The 23,163-nt window shown below is 33.7% G+C and overlaps 1 long non-coding RNA gene across 1 annotated transcript; it reads right to left on the bottom strand.

The window, feature by feature from the left end:
• Positions 1 to 802: 802 nt before the first annotated feature.
• Positions 803 to 14,139, bottom strand: LOC144422667 (uncharacterized). The gene is made up of 3 exons (XR_013475308.1): positions 14,095 to 14,139; positions 6,292 to 6,414; positions 803 to 1,647 (listed from the first exon to the last, which is right to left on the bottom strand). It is a non-coding gene; the product is annotated as an uncharacterized LOC144422667 (long non-coding RNA).
• Positions 14,140 to 23,163: the final 9,024 nt, after the last annotated feature.

Raw genomic sequence — 23,163 nt, forward strand, 5'->3', positions numbered from 1 at the left:
AGATAGGCAAATATGGATGTAGCATATTACTAAAAAAGCTTTAATAATAAATATTCAATAATAATAATAACATATCTACCGGTATTTTAGATTTGTTTCAGGTTCCGTCTTTTTTCAATTTCTTCAGTGCCTTCAAAATTCTGTGCCTGAGAAGCTAAGATAATATTAACAATATCTAAGCCTAATAAAATTGGTAAAAATATTTACATGTAATTTGTAGATTTTCCTTGTATCCGTCTTTTCTTAATATTTCCAGTCCCTTCATAGTTCTGTGCCTGAGAAGCTAGAATAACATTAAAAATATCTAAGCCTAATAGAAACCCTATTTTTCCTAATGGCGGGAATGGGTCTAAATCTATCTATAACAAATAAAATGTTAATAGTGAAAAAGCCATGGCGATCCCTGTTAATACTTTTCTTCTTTTGTCGGTGTCACAATATCTTGTTTCCTGTTGAAAATATCTCTAAAATAGGAGAGAAAATAATGATTATGACAAATAAGATAAGCAAATATGGATACAGCATATTATCGAAAAAAGCTTTATTAATAAATATTCAATAATAATAATAACATATTTACCGGTATTTTAGATTTGTCTCTGGTTCCGTCTTTTTTCAATTTCTTCAGTGCTCTCAAAATTCTGTGCCTGAGATGCTAAGATAATATTAACAATATCTAAGCCTAATAAAATTAGTAAAAATATTTACATGTAATTTGTAGATTTTCCTTGGATCCGTCTTCTCTTAGTTTTTCCAGTCTCTTTATAGTTGTGTGCCTGAGAAGCTAGAATAACATTAAAAATATCTAAGCCTAAAAAAAACCTATTTTTCCTAATGGCGGGAATGGGTCTAAATCTATCTATACCGAAACAAATATTTAAAAAAAAGCCATGGCAATCCCTGTCAATACTTTTCCTTTGTCTTCACGATATCTTGTTTTCCTGTTAAAAAATATCTAAAAATACTATAGAAAATAATGATTATAACAAATAAGATAGCCAAACATGGAAGTAGCATATTTTCAAAAAAAGCTTAAAACAATAATATAAATAACAAATCAGTAATATACAATAACAGTAATAAAAATATAAGTATAACGTAAAACGAAAGAAATATTTTAATTTTTTCATACCAGGACGTCAAATAAACGATTGCATTACAGGGTGTTAAAATACAAATAACAATTGTATTCAGTTTTCTGAGCTATAATTCAATTTATTAATGAATATATAATCAAGAATTTGTTTGCAATTATTCAAATTACATAAATAGTTCTTCACGGGTCGAGCCATGTTGAACTTCCGCTTATAATCCTTTTACAGTGCGTATGGCATTTTTGTATAGTTTTAAACAACAGTCTTATTTGATATAAATACATTCGTGTGTACTGCCCAGTGCATTTGTTTGCGACCACATATTGGTAATCAGTGCACATGCATACGATCTCAAAGTACGTATGACAATGGGATACAGTTTCAAACCAACAGTCAATTTTTCTATATCAAAGTCTTGTGTGTGGACTCAACGCATTTGTTGGCTAGCACATCTTAGTTATCTTCAATAAAACTCTTCTTCCTATTTGAATAATTGAGTTTCATTTTCTTTTGAAAAACAGAAAGAGTCGTCAAGTTTCATAATTGAGTAATCCTGAAAAAATATATATACATTTAGTTATTATTTATATTTAGTTATTATTATGCCTTTTTATAGTAGAGGAAGTAAATTATGAGAAACTTATTACGTATGATGAGGCTCTACAAGGCGCCTATAACGTGTTGGGCGGTGACGCTGCGCGTCATCAACTCCCTCAGACTTATAGCCAAGCTTTTCAAGCTTTTTGTTATGGCGGAGATATAGTGTGGGGAATCTTGTATAAATAAAACATGGTATTAGGAACAAGAATTAAGCAGTCCATTTTCATCTCTTCACCACGTAGCTTAAGATTTTTGCAAAATACCATTGTGTAATAAAGCATTGTTCTGCAAAAGTACTCGCAAGCTCTAATGAAAAACAAACTGATCAGTATCAATACGACAAAATCAGAAAATTCTAGAAAAATAAAGAAAAGTCCTCATGTTGCGTGTTTTTAAATCTACCAATTTATTACGCTTTATCAGAGAATTAGAAGTGACCATTTCATTTCTTTCTTAAATTCGTGGAAACGTTCAGCGCTTTTTTGTTGATACGTTTGCTTGCATTTCTCCAATATTTAGCTTAACATTATTACTTTCCATCTTTACTGTTTTACTTAAGTAAGAACAATAAACATCATTGGGAATTTTCCAATGTATTTTTGTACGGCTAAGACATCCATGCGACAATGCCTTAGAAATAAATTATTATTTATCAGAATTTTTTCCTATTTAAATAAAAATTCAAATTCACCAAACACAAATCTGAGTCGGGCATTTAAGTTACGACAGATTTAAATTCAATTCAATGGAAGAATTAATTTCAGAAAAAAAAAAACATCCCTGAATAAGATTTTAAATTTTTGAATCATTCCTAACCCGAACCCAAGCTGAACAACTACTAATTTGTTATGCCGGGAAAGCACTTAGGTGCTCATAAAAATGTGACCCTAATATGTTTGTTGAGTAAGAGGTAATATCCTTTACGTATACGTCTCATCGTGCACTAAGTCAAAAGAGTAAATCAAAACAAAAGCAATAAGAAACTTTTGCGTCGTTTTCAAGCATGATTTGTGGCCACGGTAGCACGTAATTTTTCTTCATCATATTTTCAATTCTTCGAGTTTTATGTCCGTAAGTATTTCAAAGTTAGAAATATACAGAGGAATATGTTATTACTTGAAAGAAAGTAATTTGAGCTAGCGAGCAATCGTTTTCAGCGCGTATATAAGCTAGTAATCCTTACCCGCACAATAATAAACAAACATTAAATGCGCTCGCTCGAAATTACTCGCGAAAACATGCGCCCTTTGTTAATTGAATATTCACTTTGCTTCAAAAGCAAGGTTTGGGCTTGCCAGAACGGTGACGTAATTTTTTCTTCCGTGAGAGACTTTGTTGTCGAGTCGATATCGCTTGTATTTATCAGAGCGGTACCAAAACAAAACTTTCAAAAAAAATAAAAAATTTCTCTTATTTTCAACGCGACACGACTGAGCGAAAGGCACACGCGTATCGGGAAGCGTCTGGCACAAAGCGCCCTAATCAAGTTTTCCGATGAGATTTGGCTCAAATGGAGGGCGGGTAGATTGAGTTAAGTTAATGACAGATTTAAATTCAATCCAATGGAAGCATCAACTTCAAAAAAAAACACCCGAATGCAGATTTCAAATTTTCAAATCATTCCTAACCCGAACCATATAACTCAAGCTGAACAACTATTAATTTGTTATTTTAAAGCGAGCGGGGGTGTTTTCCGAAATCTCATTTTTCCAAAGAAACATTTTCAACTGTGGTAATATACTTAAATATTTAATATACAGTGCAAACGAAATTGAGAATGAAACACAATAGCGGGGGAAAATTTGAATATTTCATTAAATCGAGCACTAATATAAAAAACTTGATTCAACAAAAAGTTGTGGTGGCTCAATGTGATTAATTTAAAAAAAAAATTTAATTAATTTGATCTAATTTCGGCTGGGGGGTAAAAATTTGAATGTACCAATAATTTTTCGAACTATGTCATTATGTGAACTATATGAACTATTTCAAGTTTTGGGTTTATGAATGACAGAAAATGTAATTTGATAAATTAGATATGAATTGGATATATTGGAATTGGATATATTAACAAAGCAGAAAAATTTATTGCATACCGGCTAAAACTGCACACCTGCCCGTGAACGTAGTGGCGTAGCCCGGGGGTGGTTTTGCGGGTCGACCCCCTCCCCTCTTTTAAAAAGAAAAAAAAGGATTTTTCTGTATCATAGATGGCAATCTTCCGTACCTTGAAACGCTTTTTAGACTCCAAAGACTGCTGAAACACGCGTATTCTAGCGTTCGATCAGACTCGCTAGCTGTTTCGATCTAACTTGGCGAAAAAAAAAAAATCAAAACTCCCCCCCCCCTCTTGAAATTTTCTGGCTACGCCCCTGCCACCGCATTACATAACTTTACAAAATTATATAAATAAAATTGGGAGAAATATTTTGGACATCTTGTGAGGATAATTCGAATAATTGCAGATCTTCCTGAATAGCGGAATTTAACATGATATATGTATCTGATGCATATATCGGATATCTGATACATATAAAATGCTGTTTGGCATAGATAAAGCAAAGATAAACTGTGATATTCGAAGATGGTAAATTTTACAAAACTGATAAATTTCGGAAGAATATTTAATTATTTCGATCTAATTTCGCTTGAGGGTTAAAATTTCAATGTACCAATAATTTTTCGAACTATGTCATTATGTAAACTATGTCAAGTTTTGGGTTTATGGATGACAGAAAATATAATTCGATATGAATTGGATATATATTTCAAATAATTTATTTGTACCTGTCTGTTTCTGCACTCGCGAAATGGCAACATAAAAAAGAATAATACTACGTAACGCTGTGTGATTTTTTAAATCCTAGTTAACCTTCTAGTTAAATTCTAGTTAACCTTTCCAAGCCTGTCGAATCCCTGCGCTATCATGAAAGCTTTCGCCAAACCCCATTGTATCGAACAGTTAATATTAGGAGCCCAATCCAAACTTCATAAAAGCCCAATTTCGTGCAAGGGTATAAAACATGAAAAGTTTCATCTTGAAAATCCTAGGTTTTCGATAACAACCCAAGATGTTTCAAAGTCATAGGCAGAAAGCATCTAAGGGCACTATCATATAAGCACAAACACCAAAGCGCGCGACATCCCTGGAGATGACGGGTTCACTAAAACTTACAGCTGCGCAACGCTATACAAACAGCAACGCTAATTTATTACACACTAACACAAATATATTTCTGTAACGTTTCGTCTGACCAAAATCAGACTTCCTCAGACAAGCAGTTTACAACAATGACAAGAAAAGAGCAATCATGCAGTTTAAATATGGCGATAAATAAACTTGTTTGAAATTAATTGTGACCAAACAATGAAAAAACATTTATTGATATTCAGAAACAGATTGCGAAATAAAAAAATGCGATCGGTTCTCAGCATGGAATAATTGTTCCGCGGCGTGCTTGATTTCACAATAAGTTTTACTAGAACATTTATCAATGTGTTCTTCTTCTGAAAACTTATTGTGAAATCAAGCACGCCGCTGAACAATTATTCCATGTCGCAATCTGTTTCTGAATATCAATAATTGTTTTTTCATTGTTTGGTCACAATTAATTTCAAACAAATTTATTTATCGCCATGTTTAAACTGCATGATTGCTCTTTTCTTGTCATTGTTGTAAACTGCTTGTCTGAGGAAGTCTGATTTTGGTCAGACGAAACGTTACAGAAATATATTTGTGTTAGTGTGCACAGCAGACTCTTGAATTGTATATTATAGTATTTTATTCTTGCTACAGCATCCTTGCATTACATGCATACGGATCCACTAGCGCAAAGGCATAGAGAAAGGATTGGGAGTTAGTCTGGCGCAACCTCTACTGATCGTTATATTAGCCTTTTTGCGTGACTTCTGTATCCGAATGGATCCTGCCAAACTCCGGACTCGACACCTACCACAAGAAAAGAATTTAGAAGCAATACTAAAAAGAATTCAACGCCTTTAAAAGAATCACATTAAAAGGACCCTGGCTATCAAGATCTGAGCCTAGAACACATTGATAAATGTTAAACACATTGGTAAATTCCACTAGCGCAAAGGCATAGAGAAAGGATAGGGAGTTAGTCTCGCGCAACCTCTACTGATCGCTAATTTATCAGTTGTTGAACGTGTAAGTTCTAATATCTGAGATGAACTGTAGCTAAATTTGCATAATTTGTAGACGATGTGATAGAAAAGTGCCATAATATAAAACTGTGTTAATTTGAAGGACCCTCGTCGAACCCCTGGAACAGCTCCAACGAACACCAAAAATTCGATTGAACCCAGGTAAAAAAAAACTACTGTTCTAGACCAGCGTTTCCCAAACTTTTTCGGCCACGGAACTTTTACACTTTTTATCTCGCCTCGCGAAACAAAAATGAAAGGGTAAAATTGATAAAGGAAAACGGTCTAATGTAGTGGTTCCCAATGGATAATATTTTGGACATCTTGTGCGATAATTGAAATACTTGCAGCTCTTCCTGACTAGCGGGATTGAAAATGATATATATATCAGTTTATACGTGACAAAATATGAATTGAAAGATTATAAGATTACATATATACTTGCTCTTTACTCTTTAGACTATATAGGCGTCAATCTCACTCCGTGATGCACCAGACTATTAACAATGTCGATTCTGTTTGATGCAATGACTCTTTCAAGCAGTGTTTTAGAAAACTGAAAATAAATATATAGTTTCATTATCAAGTTTGGGATTTATAAATCACAAAAAGTGCTGTTTGGCAGAGGTAAAGCAAAGGTAAACTTATATTAAAAATACATAAAAAAAAAAATCAATCCAATGTTATGTTCATGTGTATACCGAGTCCATCTTACTTTAGGTGAAACTATATTTCGTTGACCTAAGGCACTATCAAGTTATTTAAATCACAAAAAATGCTATTTAACAGAAATACAGAAAAGAGATTTGGTTAAAGACATAGTCTTTCAAACTATGTCCTTATCAATCTTTGGAGTTGTAAACTCTCTTCCAGCTGTTGACCCAATTTATTTGACATGGTCTTTCTAAAGTTATTTTTTTTGTCAACCACTAAGCCCTAAAGCTTCTCTTATGGATTTTTAAAAGCGTGTGCTAGAGTTCTATTCAGCAATATATCTTTAAAACACACTCCGAAAAAAAAAATTTTTTGCAAAAATATCTCAAAATTTCTTAAAAAAAAATTGGACCTTGAGAAATTCTGTGTACAGTAGAGGGTTAATAATTAATTCCTAATTAATTAATTTTTTTTTTCAACGTTTTTGTCAAGTTTTTCCTAACACAACATCACCGAAACGCCTATTATAGCATAAATGGTTATTACTCTGAAATTCACAATTGTATTTACAGGTGTATCAAGTTCAAGGCTAAAATTACTGATTTTGATGACGTCACAGCTCTGATTATTACTGCACAGACCACCCCCAACGCAAAAAAATTGAATTTTTTTGACGGAAATGCGCGTAGAACGGCGTAAACAATCCCATACGCGCATTTACGCGTTAAAATTACCAGTAATTTTACGTTTTTTTTAACTACAAAAAATCTCCATACTTCTGCCAACTATGGAGCAGTCGAAATCATATTTATCAAAACAACACAGCGCCAGGGATGGTCAGGGATAGTATATATGACTGAAAATACATGCTAAACCAACAATAAGTCATTATAAAGAAGTATTTCCTGTCTGAGCTGAGTCGACATTTTCAGACGTCTGACAGGCGAGTTTGAAATCCACGCTATTTATAGAATTCGCACTTTGCGTCACGGCTGGAAGGTTCTATCGCTCTCTCATATCAGGCGATAACGTCAACAAAGAGCTGAGAGCGATATTAACAGTAGTTTACCGAGCACAAAATTAAGCGTAAATATTCTCTCATATGAGCTTAGCCGCTGTAAGAGGAAGTTAACAGGGACACAGAGTAGCTAAGCTTAAACTAGAAGTTCAAAAAAATATAAATATTGATTTTTCGTTCAAATAAAATTATTTGCTGATTTGCTGCGTTACAGTATCGCCACTGGAAACGATATTTTATTTTGGGGCTTGCATGGCGTTGTTAACCAATGCCAAATCGTATAGAATTCACATTGATACACTCGGTTGGAATTACTTATTAGCCAGAAAAAAAACGATAGTTGTCCGAATCATGATATTATACAGTATTTAGACTAGAGGATTTTCCAAAATAAATTCCTTTTGACAGACAAACCAAAGCTGAGCTTATACTCAATATAATAAAAATAATACTTTGTCAGCAGGTTTCCCGAAAATTGCAGATATTATTTATTGATAGATACACAAGTAATTTACACGAGACGCGAGATATTCCAAACTTGAACGGCTTAAAATGTTTGTGTACCACAGGCATTGTGCGTTATATTTACCTAATATTGAGGTCCTCTAAATTAGCCACAGGGATTGTAGACATTCTACATTCATTATAAGAACATAACATATTAATACTCGAAATAAACTATGAAGAAATAGGGAATATATTTCTAGATTTGAAAACTTATGGACATGAGGGGCATGGGTTCTAGGAACACTACCAATGAAGGTCTATACTGGTTATAAGGTATTTGCGGCTATAGTATATCATAGGAAATTTAATTTTAGGACACGAATTTTGAGAGAAGGGGTTAACAACTACATTAATACCCTCTGGTGAAAACGGGTTCCAAGATTAATAAAAAAAAAATGGTATATGGTATGCAGAATGATAAGGACATGTTAGCTTTGGTACCTCATGATAAACGATTTTAGAGTCGTAATATTTGCAATAATAAAGCGTCATACATATTACATACACGCATGAATATAAGATATGAATACTCGCACTTAATAACAGCGCATTAGGAATATTGTCAGCTTCGAACACTTATCAACCTACTTCGAACACTTGAATCAATATGAATCGTATGGTTACTTGGACTACCAAGGATTGTAGGCTTCGAACACTCATCAATATGAACCGTATGGTTACTTGGACTAACAAGAATTGCCAGATTCGAACACTTATCAGTATGAACCGTATGGTTACTTGGACTACCAAGGAATGCCAGCTTCGAACACCTATCAATATGAATCGTATGGTTACTTGGACTACCAAGGATTGTCAGCTTCGAACACTTATCAATATGAATTGTATGGTTACTGGTAGTACCGAGGATTGCCAGCTTCGAACACATATCAACATGAAACGTATGGGTATTGGCTACTAGGACTACCAATGGAAGTATAAGTCGGGTGTGTAGGATTTACGGCTACATTTGTGCAATTGGCCTAATTTATATATTATCCTTATTGAAAATTTCAGTTTGGGACACAAATTACATGGTTAACCAGTACCGAAGTTAGTAATATTCACGGTTATATTAATGTACTTGATTAAACTCACTCCAATATTACCACTATTGAAAATTTATTGCGATTCTGGATTGGAACATGAATGGCATGGTTATAAACTGTTTACTACCAGGTGGTATAAACCAGTGATTCCCAGAGTGGGCGGTTATAATTATATTAAAACTTGATAATTTAGTGAACAGTTAACCGTTTAACGATCCTACAATTTAAATATAATTAGACGAATGGGAACACGCTGCACAGGGCAGGGTTCCAACAGCGCAGAAAATATTTAATTCAAATGGAGCTCCATGAAATGCAAAGAAATGAGGAAATAAAATCCATATGTTATATTTGAGATATGCATCGATACGTGATTTTTATTAAGATGTTTCTTTTTAATGAAAATCTCTCATAATTTGAGAGATTCTCACAAACCATGCGAAAAAGGCAGAAGTCAGAAACCTGGATTCTTTCATTTACGAACTCGTTTGTAACAATGATACAAGTGCTATCAAAAAAAAATTGCCATTCAATTAGTAAACGGGTTGAGTTGAGATTGTGGCTGACGAAAATGTCACCAAAAATTAAAGAAAAAAATACTCTCTGGAACAGTGATTTTTCAACCTTTTTTGTACCGCGGAACACTTTTTTCAATTTAAAATTGTGGCGGAACTCCAAACGAGATTTTTGAAAATAAACTATATTATGCAATTAACTGACGTCGATCATTTCGGCATGAAAATAAAATACCGAAATCAATAATATAGCTTGTCAACTTTAGCTGAGAAAGACGTGACACATTCCGATTCAGAGCTACAAATGAATGTTTTTGCAAGTTTGCTCATGAATACTATGATTATGGTAGCTAGAAACAGTAATGGTATTTTATTGTGATATTTAGGTCTGTTTCGATGATTTTCAAATATTTTATTCTGTAATTGTGGAGAGACAAACACGCAGCTCCTTCTCAACACCTCTCAATCTCTCGCGTTTTTTTTTTTATACGCAACAGGAGTTCAGAAAGAAGGTCGGAGGTCGATTTGGAAACTATTAGAAACAATAAAAATTGGCAGCAAAGCGATTTTTACTGTTTAATTTTGTCATTATCGCTACTTTTTTTGCCCCCTGAACGTTTTCATATTACCACCTTTGTTGTTCTTGTGCGCACGTATTAATTCTTGCCGATCGGCGGAGATCGAAGTTTCAAATTTTTGTAGAATTATATGCGTTCACATCGGCGACAGATGTTAATGACATTAGGGAGCGCTTTTAAATTCCAATTTTATTCTAACTTTTATCTTTTGCGCTGGCTTGGATCTAACTCATCGCGGTTGGCAAATTAAACGTCCCAGTTTTAAGCGAATAATATTATCGCACACATTTATTGAGACGGTAATTGAGTTTCTTATGGTCCTGGTCCTACTGGTGTCAGTGTTATTTCCGGAATAAATCAATTAGATACTGTGATAAGATAAATCTGTGATTACGTGAATCCTGAATGTTGATTTAAAAGCTGAAATAAAGGCATTTCTACGTGGTCATTAGGCGAGATGACGATGAAGAGCACTTCTTTAACGATATCTTACATGCGCGACCTGATGCCAAAAAAATTGCTTGGTGCTGAATTGCCCAATTGCTTTTGTGCTGATTAGAATTAATCACCTCTAGTTTTAACGTTTTGTTTTCCAACAAAACAATACCGCGACCATTATCATAGGTAAAATCGTTACCGAGAAATTCACAATTTTATTTACGGAATTTGCTAATTCAACACTTCACTTGACTATTTTGATGATGCCACGCCCTAATTATTACAGCAAGAAAAGCTTCAAAATGCAACGAATGTAATCTACTCCGATGATGACGCAATCCATAGTCGAGTATAACGGTCACATTTTTGAAACATTATTTGGTCAAGAATGGAATGGATCACTAAAAAAAGGGAAGAAGATAAAGTCCATTAAAAGGGAATATGGCCTGTCATTTCTTATCTGGTTACAAGTTTTTTATACCGACTTTCCAAAACTCTGACTCCCCGTTTTCAAATCGACGCTATTTATATTATTCAAATGACGTCATAATACCTCGAAAGAGCAATTTTTCGCGGAACATCTGGATGTCCCTCGCGGAACACCAGTTGAAAATCACTGCTCTGGAAGACCAATAAGCTAAAATATCTCGTTGAAAAAAACACTATAAACTATGATTTACCTTGTTTATTTGTTATCTGACCTCAAATGTTTTTGTAAACTGGGTGGGTATATATTACTGCGAATAAAAAGTTTAGGAACCACTGATATAGACCATGATAATTTACAGATACATTTCTGCGCTTAGTCGGATTCTTTTTTTAGTATGATACTATTTTGTGGAAAAAAGCAAGTGAATTCTACGTAGAATAATCAGAACCATGTTATCAATAACGTAATACCCGTATAAATAAAACGTAAGAAATATAGACAAACCCGTGTATTTATACTATTGCATCATTTATATAGATGTATACACATAATAACCTAACATATTAGTACCTGCAATCAACGATATAGCAATAGGAAATATATTTCTAGATTCAGACAGTTATGAACATGAACGAAGTATTACCAATAGGATTTACGGTTATATTGATACGTTACAGCAGTGGTTTTCTAAGTGCATGGCGTGGTTAACCAGTGGCAAATGGTATAGAATTCACATTGATACACTCGGTTGGAATTACTTATATAACATCGTTATTGGAAAGCTAAAGTATTTCTAGCTTGGAACACGAATGACACGGTTAACTGGTTACTACCATGGTCATAGACCATTATACTTTCAAATTACATACATAAGATTAGCCAGATTGGCCCATAACATTAAATCAATAATTCTATGCCAGATAATAATGACTATGCTATCAATGAAAGAAGGCAATATACATATAAATATGACACAGGATATATAGACATCCTTGTATCCGCAAAACTCAGTGTGTACTCAATTTAATTCATTATAAATAGAAATGAGTTTCAATGTTTTAGAATTAATGATTTCCTCTCTATATTATTATTGATACAATGCTGTTCTAGCAGTTAGGTAGACGTTTTCGAGGGAGGATTCAAGAAGAAATCGATAAAGTAGTACTGGTACTTTTATCTTGAGTACAATTTTTTTTCATAAGTATAGTATAGCTATGAAAATATTTTACGAATTGTGGTAATTACAATGTAACCCCTATTATGAAAATGCTCGCCACACCTCAAAAATACCTAGCTAGCAATAAGCTACATATAACAAATATTATGTTTCATTCAAAAATACCTTGAAAATACGGGGATGGAATGTAAATATCCAGAAAATGCACGAATAAGTCCAACAAACAAAAATAGATTTAATTAGCTACATGCCCCCTCAAAATTGTCTACGCCCCTTTTGCAAAGCGCGCCCCACCCTTTGAGAACCATTGCCCCAGTGAATAATTGCTGATACCATTAAATTTCATGCCAACGATACTAAGAAATGAACACCGGTCCGGTTCTAAAGACTTTGCCATATAAAATTATTAGCGCGCATTGGTGCCTAAACTAACAGTATTACTGCAAACACAAGAGAAAAAGTCCCTTCTTACCAATGACGAAAATTTGACAAAATTTGGAACAAAGTAATGCAAGTTTTATTCCGAATATTAGGCGGTAATATGACGAAAACACGGTTTTTTATTGCTAAAATTCATTCTTGTCTCATTCGCTTATTAGCCAGAAAAAAAAAGATAGTTGTCCGAATCATGATATTACAAAGTATTTGGGGGGTTTTCCAAAAAAAATTCCATTCGACAGACAATTTCCATTTACGTATCCATATTAAGTTTTTGGCCATTCGGAAGCGTTGCCACAAAATCCTAATATGATGAGCTGGAGTGAATATTTAATTATTAGATGCAAACAGCTAATTTTCAAAGAGATGCTAAAATTGCACAATATTCTGCCTAAAACTCAGCTATTAAACATGTACAACGATACTTCAAACACTTTTACGAAAATTTCTTTCCTGGTCTATTAAGGCATAGGTTCTCAAAGTGCTCCGTGGGAAAAACTTAGGCGCTCCGATTACTTAATAAAATACTGACTTGTCCAATTTTGTGACTGTCCAAAGAAGTAATAACACTAATAAAATTTGACATCAGTAGTGTCGAAATATGACAACGAGCGCAAATTCAAATGTGACATTATATATAAGTAAGATCGCAGAGGATAAAAAGTTATCTCTCGACTAAAATATTCAATTCATAGCCGGTGCGAGCATTCAAAATACCTTGTCATAGTAATTTATTTGTGTTCTTCGTTACTCGAATTTTAGTCGGGAAAACTTTTACGATTATTTAATAAATGAAAAATCACTATTTGAAAATTGCACGAAATACGTCCCAAACTGCCAACTATAAGTAGACCGGAATCGTATTTTGAAGTTAATCAAATTTGATTTGTTTTTTTCGGCACTCAAAATTATTTTAAAGATATCGACAAAATACGAACGATTGTAATTTAAAATATTGCAAAAAAAAATGTTCGATATATTTTGCATTAATTATCTTATATATCGTCACATACAGAGAAAAAGTCGTATTGGGCTCCATCGGTAGTTTCAAAATAGACAAAAGGTACATCGCGCGAACAATTTACTGTGTTTCCATTTCAGTTCCTATATGGTATACATTTTAAAGAAATCCTAACATAACACAAATTTACAATGTCTGAAAAGCGTTTTCAATCTGCTGTGAGACTGCTAGAACAAAACTTATGGTGATATCTTCCGTTTTAGATTTTAGTTTTAATATTTTATAATGCCGAAATTGGGTTGCAAATTCACCTGGTATCAAGCTTATTAAAATGTTTAGCATTTAAATTAAGTAAAGTAATTTTAACTTATTTAGGAATAGTAATAGATACCAATTTTAAAATTGATTGTGGGGATCCGTGAATAGTGGTGATGAATGTAAATTAGAAAGATTCAAAAGATTTTAATAACATACTTGCTCTTTAGACTCGAGGCAGCCACGTCTCTCAGTGATGCATAATCGGACACAGAGTAGCTAAGCTTATACTCGAAGTTTAAAAAAATAAAAATATTAATTTTTCGTTTAAATAAAATTATTTGCTGATTTGCTGCGTTACAGTATTGCCACTGGAAACGATATTTTATTTTGGGGCTTGCATGGCGTAGTTAACCAATGCCAAATCGTATAGAATTCACATTGATACGCTCGGTTGGAATTACTTATTAGCCAGAAAAAAAAAACGATAGTTGTCCTAATCATGATACTATACAGTATTTAGACTAGAGGATTTTCCAAAATAAATTCCATTTGACAGACAAACCAAAGCTGAGCTTATACTCAATATAATAAAAATAATACTTTGTCAGCAGGTTTCCCGAAAAAATTGCAGATATTATTTATTGATAGATATACAAGTAATTTACACGAGACGCGAGATATTCCAAACTTGAACGGCTTAAAATGTTTGTGTACCGCAGGCATTGTGCGTTATATTTACCTAATATTGAGGTCCTCTAAATTAGCCACAGGTATTGTAGACATTCTACATTCATTATAAGAACATAACATATTAATACTCGAAATAAACTATGAAGAAATAGGGAATATATTTCTAGATTTGAAAACTTATGGACATGAGGGGCATGGGTTCTAGGAACACTACCAATGAAGGTCTATACTGGTTATAAGGTATTTGCGGCTATAGTATATCATAGGAAACTTAATTTTAGGACACGAATTTTGGGAGAGGGGATTAACAACTACATTAATACCCTCTGGTGAAAACGGGTTCCAAGATTAATAAAAAAAATGATATATGGTATGCAGAATGATAAGGACATGTTAGCTTTGGTACCTCATGATAAACGATTTTAGAGTCGTAATATTTGCAATAATAAAGCGTCATACATATTACATACACGCATGAATATAAGATATGAATACTCGCACTTAATAACAGCGCATTAGGAATATTGCCAGCTCCGAACACTTATCAACCTACTTCGAACACTTGAATCAATATGAATCGTATGGTTACTTGGACTACCAAGGATTGTCAGCTTCGAACACTTATCAATATGAACCGTATGGTTACTTGGACTAACAAGAATTGCCAGATTCGAACACTTATCAGTATGAACCGTATGGTTACTTGGACTAACAAGAATTGTCAGCTTCGAACACTTATCAATATGAACCGTATGGTTACTTGGACTACCAAGGATTGTCAGCTTCGAACACTTATCAATATGAACCGTATGGTTACTTGGACTAACAAGAATTGCCAGATTCGAACACTTATCAGTATGAACCTTATGGTTACTTGGACTACCAAGGAATGCCAGCTTCGAACACCTATCAATATGAATCGTATGGTTACTTGGACTACCAAGGATTGTCAGCTTCGAACACTTATCAATATGAATTGTATGGTTACTGGTAGTACCGAGGATTGCCAGCTTCGAACACATATCAACATGAAACGTATGGGTATTGGCTACTAGGACTACCAAGGGAAGTATATGTCGGGTGTGTAGGATTTACGGCTACATTTGTGCAATTGGCCTAATTTATATATTATCCTTATTGAAAATTTCAGTTTGGGACACAAATTACATGGTTAACCAGTACCGAAGTTAGTAATATTCACGGTTATATTAATGTACTTGATTAAACTCACTCCAATATTACCAGTATTGAAAATTTATTGCGATTCTGGATTGGAACATGAATGGCATGGTTATTAACTGTTTACTACCAGGTGGTATAAACCAGTGATTCCCAGAGTGGGCGGTTATAATTATATTATAACTTGATAATTTAGTGAACAGTTAATCGTTTAACGATCCTACAATTTAAATATAATTAGACGAATGGGAACACGCTGCACAGGGCAGGGTTCCAACAGCGCAGAAAATATTTAATTCAAATGGAGCTCCATGAAATGCAATGAAATGAGGAAATAAAATCCATATGTTATATTTGAGATATGCATCGATACGTGATTTTTATAAAGATGTTTCTTTTTAATGAAAATCTCTCATAATTTGAGAGATTCTCACAAACCATGCAAAAAAGGCAGAAGTCAGAAACCTGGTCATAATTTGAGAGATTCTCACAAACCATGCAAAAAAGGCAGAAGTCAGAAACCTGGATTCTTTCATTTACGAACTCGTTTGTAACAATGATACAAGTGCTATCAAAAAAAAATTGCCATTCAATTAGTAAACGGGTTGAGTTGAGATTGTGGCTGACGAAAATGTCACCAAAAATTAAAGAAAAAAATACTCTCTGGAACAGTGATTTTTCAACCTTTTTTGTACCGCGGAACACTTTTCTCAATTTAAAATTGTGGCGGAACTCCAAACGAGATTTTTGAAAATAAACTATATTATGCAATTAACTAACGTCGATCATTTCGGCATGAAAATAAAATACCGAAATCAATAATATAGCTTGTCAACTTTAGCTGAGAAAGACGTGACACATTCCGATTCAGAGCTACAAATGAATGTTTTTGCAAGTTTGCTCATGAATACTATGATTATGGTAGCTAGAAACAGTAATGGTATTTTATTGTGATATTTAGGTCTGTTTCGATGATTTTCAAATATTTTATTCTGTAATTGTGGAGAGACAAACACGCAGCTCTTTCTCAACAGCTCTCAATCTCTCGCGTTTTTTTTTTTTATACGCAACAGGAGTTCAGAAAGAAGGTCGGAGGTCGATTTGGAAACTATTAGAAACAATAAAAATTGGCAGCAAAGCGATTTTTACTGTTTAATTTTGTCATTATCGCTACTTTTTTTGCCCCCTGAACGTTTTCATATTACCACCTTTGTTGTTCTTGTGCGCACGTATTAATTCTTGCCGATCGGCGGAGATCGAAGTTTCAAATTTTTGTAGAATTATATGCGTTCACATCGGCGACAGATGTTAATGACATTAGGGAGCGCTTTTAAATTCCAATTTTATTCTAACTTTTATCTTTTGCGCTGGCTTGGATCTAACTCATCGCCGTTGGCAAATTAAACGTCCCAGTTTTAAGCGAATAATATTATCGCACACATTTATTGAGACGGTAATTGAGTTTCTTATGGTCCATACTGGTGTCAGTGTTATTTCCGGAATAAATCAATTAGATACTGTGATAAGATAAATCTGTGATTACGTGAATCCTGAATGTTGATTTAAAAGCTGAAATAAAGGCATTTCTACGTGGTCATTAGGCGAGATGACGATGAAGAGCACTTCTTTAACGATATCTTACATGCGCGACCTGATGCCAAAAAAATTGCTTGGTGCTGAATTGCCCAATTGCTTTTGTGCTGATTAGAATTAATCACCTCGAGTTTTAACGTTTTGTTTTCCAACAGAACAATACCGCGACCATTATCATAGGTAAAATCGTTACCGAGAAATTCACAATTTTATTTACGGAATTTGCTAATTCAACACTTCACTTGACTATTTTGATGATGCCACGCCCTAATTATTACAGCAAGAAAAGCTTCAAAATGCAACGAATGTAATCTACTCCGATGATGACGCAATCCATAGTCGAGTATAATGGTCACATTTTTGAAACATTATTTGGTCAAGAATGGAATGGATCACTAAAAAAAGGGAAGAAGATAAAGTCCATTAAAAGGGAATATGGCCTGTCATTTCTTATCTGGTTACAAGTTTTTTATACCGACTTTCCAAAACTCTGACTCCCCGTTTTCAAATCGACGCTATTTATATTATTCAAATGACGTCATAATACCTCGAAAGAGCAATTTTTCGCGGAACATCTGGATGTCCCTCGCGGAACACCAGTTGAAAATCACTGCTCTGGAAGACCAATAAGCTAAAATATCTCGTTGAAAAAAACACTATAAACTATGATTTACCTTGTTTATTTGTTATCTGACCTCAAATGTTTTTGTAAACTGGGTGGGTATATATTACTGCGAATAAAAAGTTTAGGAACCACTGATATAGACCATGATAATTTACAGATACATTTCTGCGCTTAGTCGAATTCTTTTTTTAGTATGATACTATTTTGTGGAAAAAAGCAAGTGAATTCTACGTAGAATAATCAGAACCATGTTATCAATAACGTAATACCCGTATAAATAAAACGTAAGAAATATAGACAAACCCGTGTATTTATACTATTGCATCATTTATATAGATGTATACACATAATAACCTAACATATTAGTACCTGCAATCAACGATATAGCAATAGGAAATATATTTCTAGATTCAGACAGTTATGAACATGAACGAAGTATTACCAATAGGATTTACGGCTATATTGATACGTTACAGCAGTGGTTTTCCAAGTGCATGGCGTGGTTAACCAGTGGCAAATGGTATAGAATTCACATTGATACACTCGGTTGGAATTACTTATATAACATCGTTATTGGAAAGCTAAAGTATTTCTAGCTTGGAACACGAATGACACGGTTAACTGGTTACTACCATGGTCATAGACCATTATACCTTCAAATTACATACATAAGATTAGCCAGATTGGCCCATAACATTAAATCAATAATTCTATGCCAGATAATAATGACTATGCTATCAATGAAAGAAGGCAATATACATATAAATATGACACAGGATATATAGACATCCTTGTATCCGCAAAACTCAGTGTGTACTCAATTTAATTCATTATAAATAGAAATGAGTTTCAATGTTTTAGAATTAATGATTTCCTCTCTATATTATTATTGATACAATGCTGTTCTAGCAGTTAGGTAGACGTTTTCGAGGGAGGATTCAAGAAGAAATCGATAAAGTAGTACTGGTACTTTTATCTTGAGTAGGATTTTTTTTCATAAGTATAGTATAGCTATGAAAATATGGTAATTACAATGTAACTCTTATTATGAAAATGCTCGCCACACCTCAAAAATACCTAGCTAGCAATAAGCTACATATAACAAATATTATGTTTCATTCAAAAACGTGTATGGAATGTAAATATCCAGAAAATGCACGAATAAGTCCAACAAACAAAAATAGATTTAATTAGCTACATGCCCCCTCAAAATTGTCTACGCCCCTTTTGCAAAGCGCGCCCCACCCTTTGAGAACCATTGCCCCAGTGAATAATTGCTGATACCATTAAATTTCATGCCAACGATACTAAGAAATGAACACCGGTCCGGTTCTAAAGACTTTGCCATATAAAATTATTAGCGCGCATTGGTGCCTAAACTAACAGTATTACTGCAAACACAAGAGAAAAAGGCCCTTCTTACCAATGACGAAAATTTGACAAAATTTGGAACAAAGTAATGCAAGTTTTATTCCGAATATTAGGTGGTAATATGACGAAAACACGGTTTTTTATTGCTAAAATTCATTCTTGTCTCATTCGCCTATTAGCCAGAAAAAAAAAGATAGTTGTCCGAATCATGATATTACAAAGTATTTGGGGGGTTTTCCAAAAAAAATTCCATTCGACAGACAATTTCCATTTACGTATCCATATTAAGTTTTTGGCCATTCGGAAGCGTTGCCACAAAATCCTAATATGGTGAGCTGGAGTGAATATTTAATTATTAGATGCAAACAGCTAATTTTCAAAGAGATGCTAAAATTGCACAATATTCTGCCTAAAACTCAGCTATTAAACATGTACAACGATACTTCAAACACTTTTACGAAAATTTCTTTCCTGGTCTATTAAGGCATAGGTTCTCAAAGTGCTCCGTGGGAAAAACTTAGGCGCTCCGATTACTTAATAAAATACTGACTTGTCCAATTTTGTGACTGTCCAAAGAAGTAATAACACTAATAAAATTTGACATCAGTAGTGTCGAAATATGACAACGAGCGCAAATTCAAATGTGACATTATATATAAGTAAGATCGCAGAGGATAAAAAGTTATCTCTCGAGTAAAATATTCAATTCATAGCCGGTGCGAGCATTCAAAATACCTTGTCATAGTAATTTATTTGTGTTCTTCGTTACTCGAATTTTAGTCGGGAAAACTTTTACGATTATTTAATAAATGAAAAATCACTATTTGAAAATTGCACGGAATACGTCCCAAACTGCCAACTATAAGTAGACCGGAATCGTATTTTGAAGTTAATCAAATTTGATTTGTTTTTTCGGCACTCAAAATTATTTTAAAGATATCGACAAAATACGAACGATTGTAATTTAAAATATTGCAAAAAAAAAATGTTTGATATATTTTGCATTAATTATCTTATATATCGTCACATACAGAGAAAAAGTCGTATTGGGCTCCATCGGTAGTTTCAAAATAGACAAAAGGTACATCGCGCGAACAATTTACTGTGTTTCCATTTCATTTCCTATATGGTATACATTTTAAAGAAATCCTAACATAACACAAATTTACAATGTCTGAAAAGCGTTTTCAATCTGCTGTGAGACTGCTAGAACAAAACTTATGGTGATATCTTCCGTTTTAGATTTTAGTTTTAATATTTTATAATGCCGAAATTGGGTTGCAAATTCACCTGGTATCAAGCTTATTAAAATGTTTAGCATTTAAATTAAGTAAAGTAATTTTAACTTATTTAGGAATAGTAATAGATACCAATTTTAAAATTGATTGTGGGGATCCGTGAATAGTGGTGATGAATGTAAATTAGAAAGATTCAAAAGATTTTAATAACATACTTGCTCTTTAGACTCGAGGCAGCCACGTCTCTCAGTGATGCATAATCGGACACAGAGTAGCTAAGCTTATACTCGAAGTTTAAAAAAATAAAAATATTAATTTTTCGTTTAAATAAAATTATTTGCTGATTTGCTGCGTTACAGTATTGCCACTGGAAACGATATTTTATTTTGGGGCTTGCATGGCGTAGTTAACCAATGCCAAATCGTATAGAATTCACATTGATACGCTCGGTTGGAATTACTTATTAGCCAGAAAAAAAACGATAGTTGTCCGAATCATGATGCTATACAGTATTTAGACTAGAGGATTTTCCAAAATAAATTCCATTTGACAGACAAACCAAAGCTGAGCTTATACTCAATATAATAAAAATAATACTTTGTCAGCAGGTTTCCCGAAAAAATTGCAGATATTATTTATTGATAGATATACAAGTAATTTACACGAGACGCGAGATATTCCAAACTTGAACGGCTTAAAATGTTTGTGTACCGCAGGCATTGTGCGTTATATTTACCTAATATTGAGGTCCTCTAAATTAGCCACAGGTATTGTAGACATTCTACATTCATTATAAGAACATAACATATTAATACTCGAAATAAACTATGAAGAAATAGGGAATATATTTCTAGATTTGAAAACTTATGGACATGAGGGGCATGGGTTCTAGGAACACTACCAATGAAGGTCTATACTGGTTATAAGGTATTTGCGGCTATAGTATATCATAGGAAACTTAATTTTAGGACACGAATTTTGGGAGAGGGGATTAACAACTACATTAATACCCTCTGGTGAAAACGGGTTCCAAGATTAATAAAAAAAATGATATATGGTATGCAGAATGATAAGGACATGTTAGCTTTGGTACCTCATGATAAACGATTTTAGAGTCGTAATATTTGCAATAATAAAGCGTCATACATATTACATACACGCATGAATATAAGATATGAATACTCGCACTTAATAACAGCGCATTAGGAATATTGCCAGCTCCGAACACTTATCAACCTACTTCGAACACTTGAATCAATATGAATCGTATGGTTACTTGGACTACCAAGGATTGTCAGCTTCGAACACTTATCAATATGAACCGTATGGTTACTTGGACTAACAAGAATTGCCAGATTCGAACACTTATCAGTATGAACCGTATGGTTACTTGGACTAACAAGAATTGTCAGCTTCGAACACTTATCAATATGAACCGTATGGTTACTTGGACTACCAAGGATTGTCAGCTTCGAACACTTATCAATATGAACCGTATGGTTACTTGGACTAACAAGAATTGCCAGATTCGAACACTTATCAGTATGAACCTTATGGTTACTTGGACTACCAAGGAATGCCAGCTTCGAACACCTATCAATATGAATCGTATGGTTACTTGGACTACCAAGGATTGTCAGCTTCGAACACTTATCAATATGAATTGTATGGTTACTGGTAGTACCGAGGATTGCCAGCTTCGAACACATATCAACATGAAACGTATGGGTATTGGCTACTAGGACTACCAAGGGAAGTATAAGTCGGGTGTGTAGGATTTACGGCTACATTTGTGCAATTGGCCTAATTTATATATTATCCTTATTGAAAATTTCAGTTTGGGACACAAATTACATGGTTAACCAGTACCGAAGTTAGTAATATTCACGGTTATATTAATGTACTTGATTAAACTCTCTCCAATATTACCAGTATTGAAAATTTATTGCGATTCTGGATTGGAACATGAATGGCATGGTTATTAACTGTTTACTACCAGGTGGTATAAACCAGTGATTCCCACAGAGTGGGCGGTTATAATTATATTATAACTTGATAATTTAGTGAACAGTTAATCGTTTAACGATACTACAATTTAAATATAATTAGACGAATGGGAACACGCTGCACAGGGCAGGGTTCCAACAGCGCAGAAAATATTTAATTCAAATGGAGCTCCATGAAATGCAATGAAATGAGGAAATAAAATCCATATGTTATATTTGAGATATGCATCGATACGTGATTTTTATAAAGATGTTTCTTTTTAATGAAAATCTCTCATAATTTGAGAGATTCTCACAAACCATGCAAAAAAGGCAGAAGTCAGAAACCTGGATTCTTTCATTTACGAACTCGTTTGTAACAATGATACAAGTGCTATCAAAAAAAAATTGCCATTCAATTAGTAAACGGGTTGAGTTGAGATTGTGGCTGACGAAAATGTCACCAAAAATTAAAGAAAAAAATACTCTCTGGAACAGTGATTTTTCAACCTTTTTTGTACCGCGGAACACTTTTCTCAATTTAAAATTGTGGCGGAACTCCAAACGAGATTTTTGAAAATAAACTATATTATGCAATTAACTA

This window comes from Styela clava, chromosome 5 (genome assembly GCF_964204865.1).
Source record: "Styela clava chromosome 5, kaStyClav1.hap1.2, whole genome shotgun sequence".
Taxonomy (NCBI): Eukaryota; Metazoa; Chordata; class Ascidiacea; order Stolidobranchia; family Styelidae; genus Styela; species Styela clava.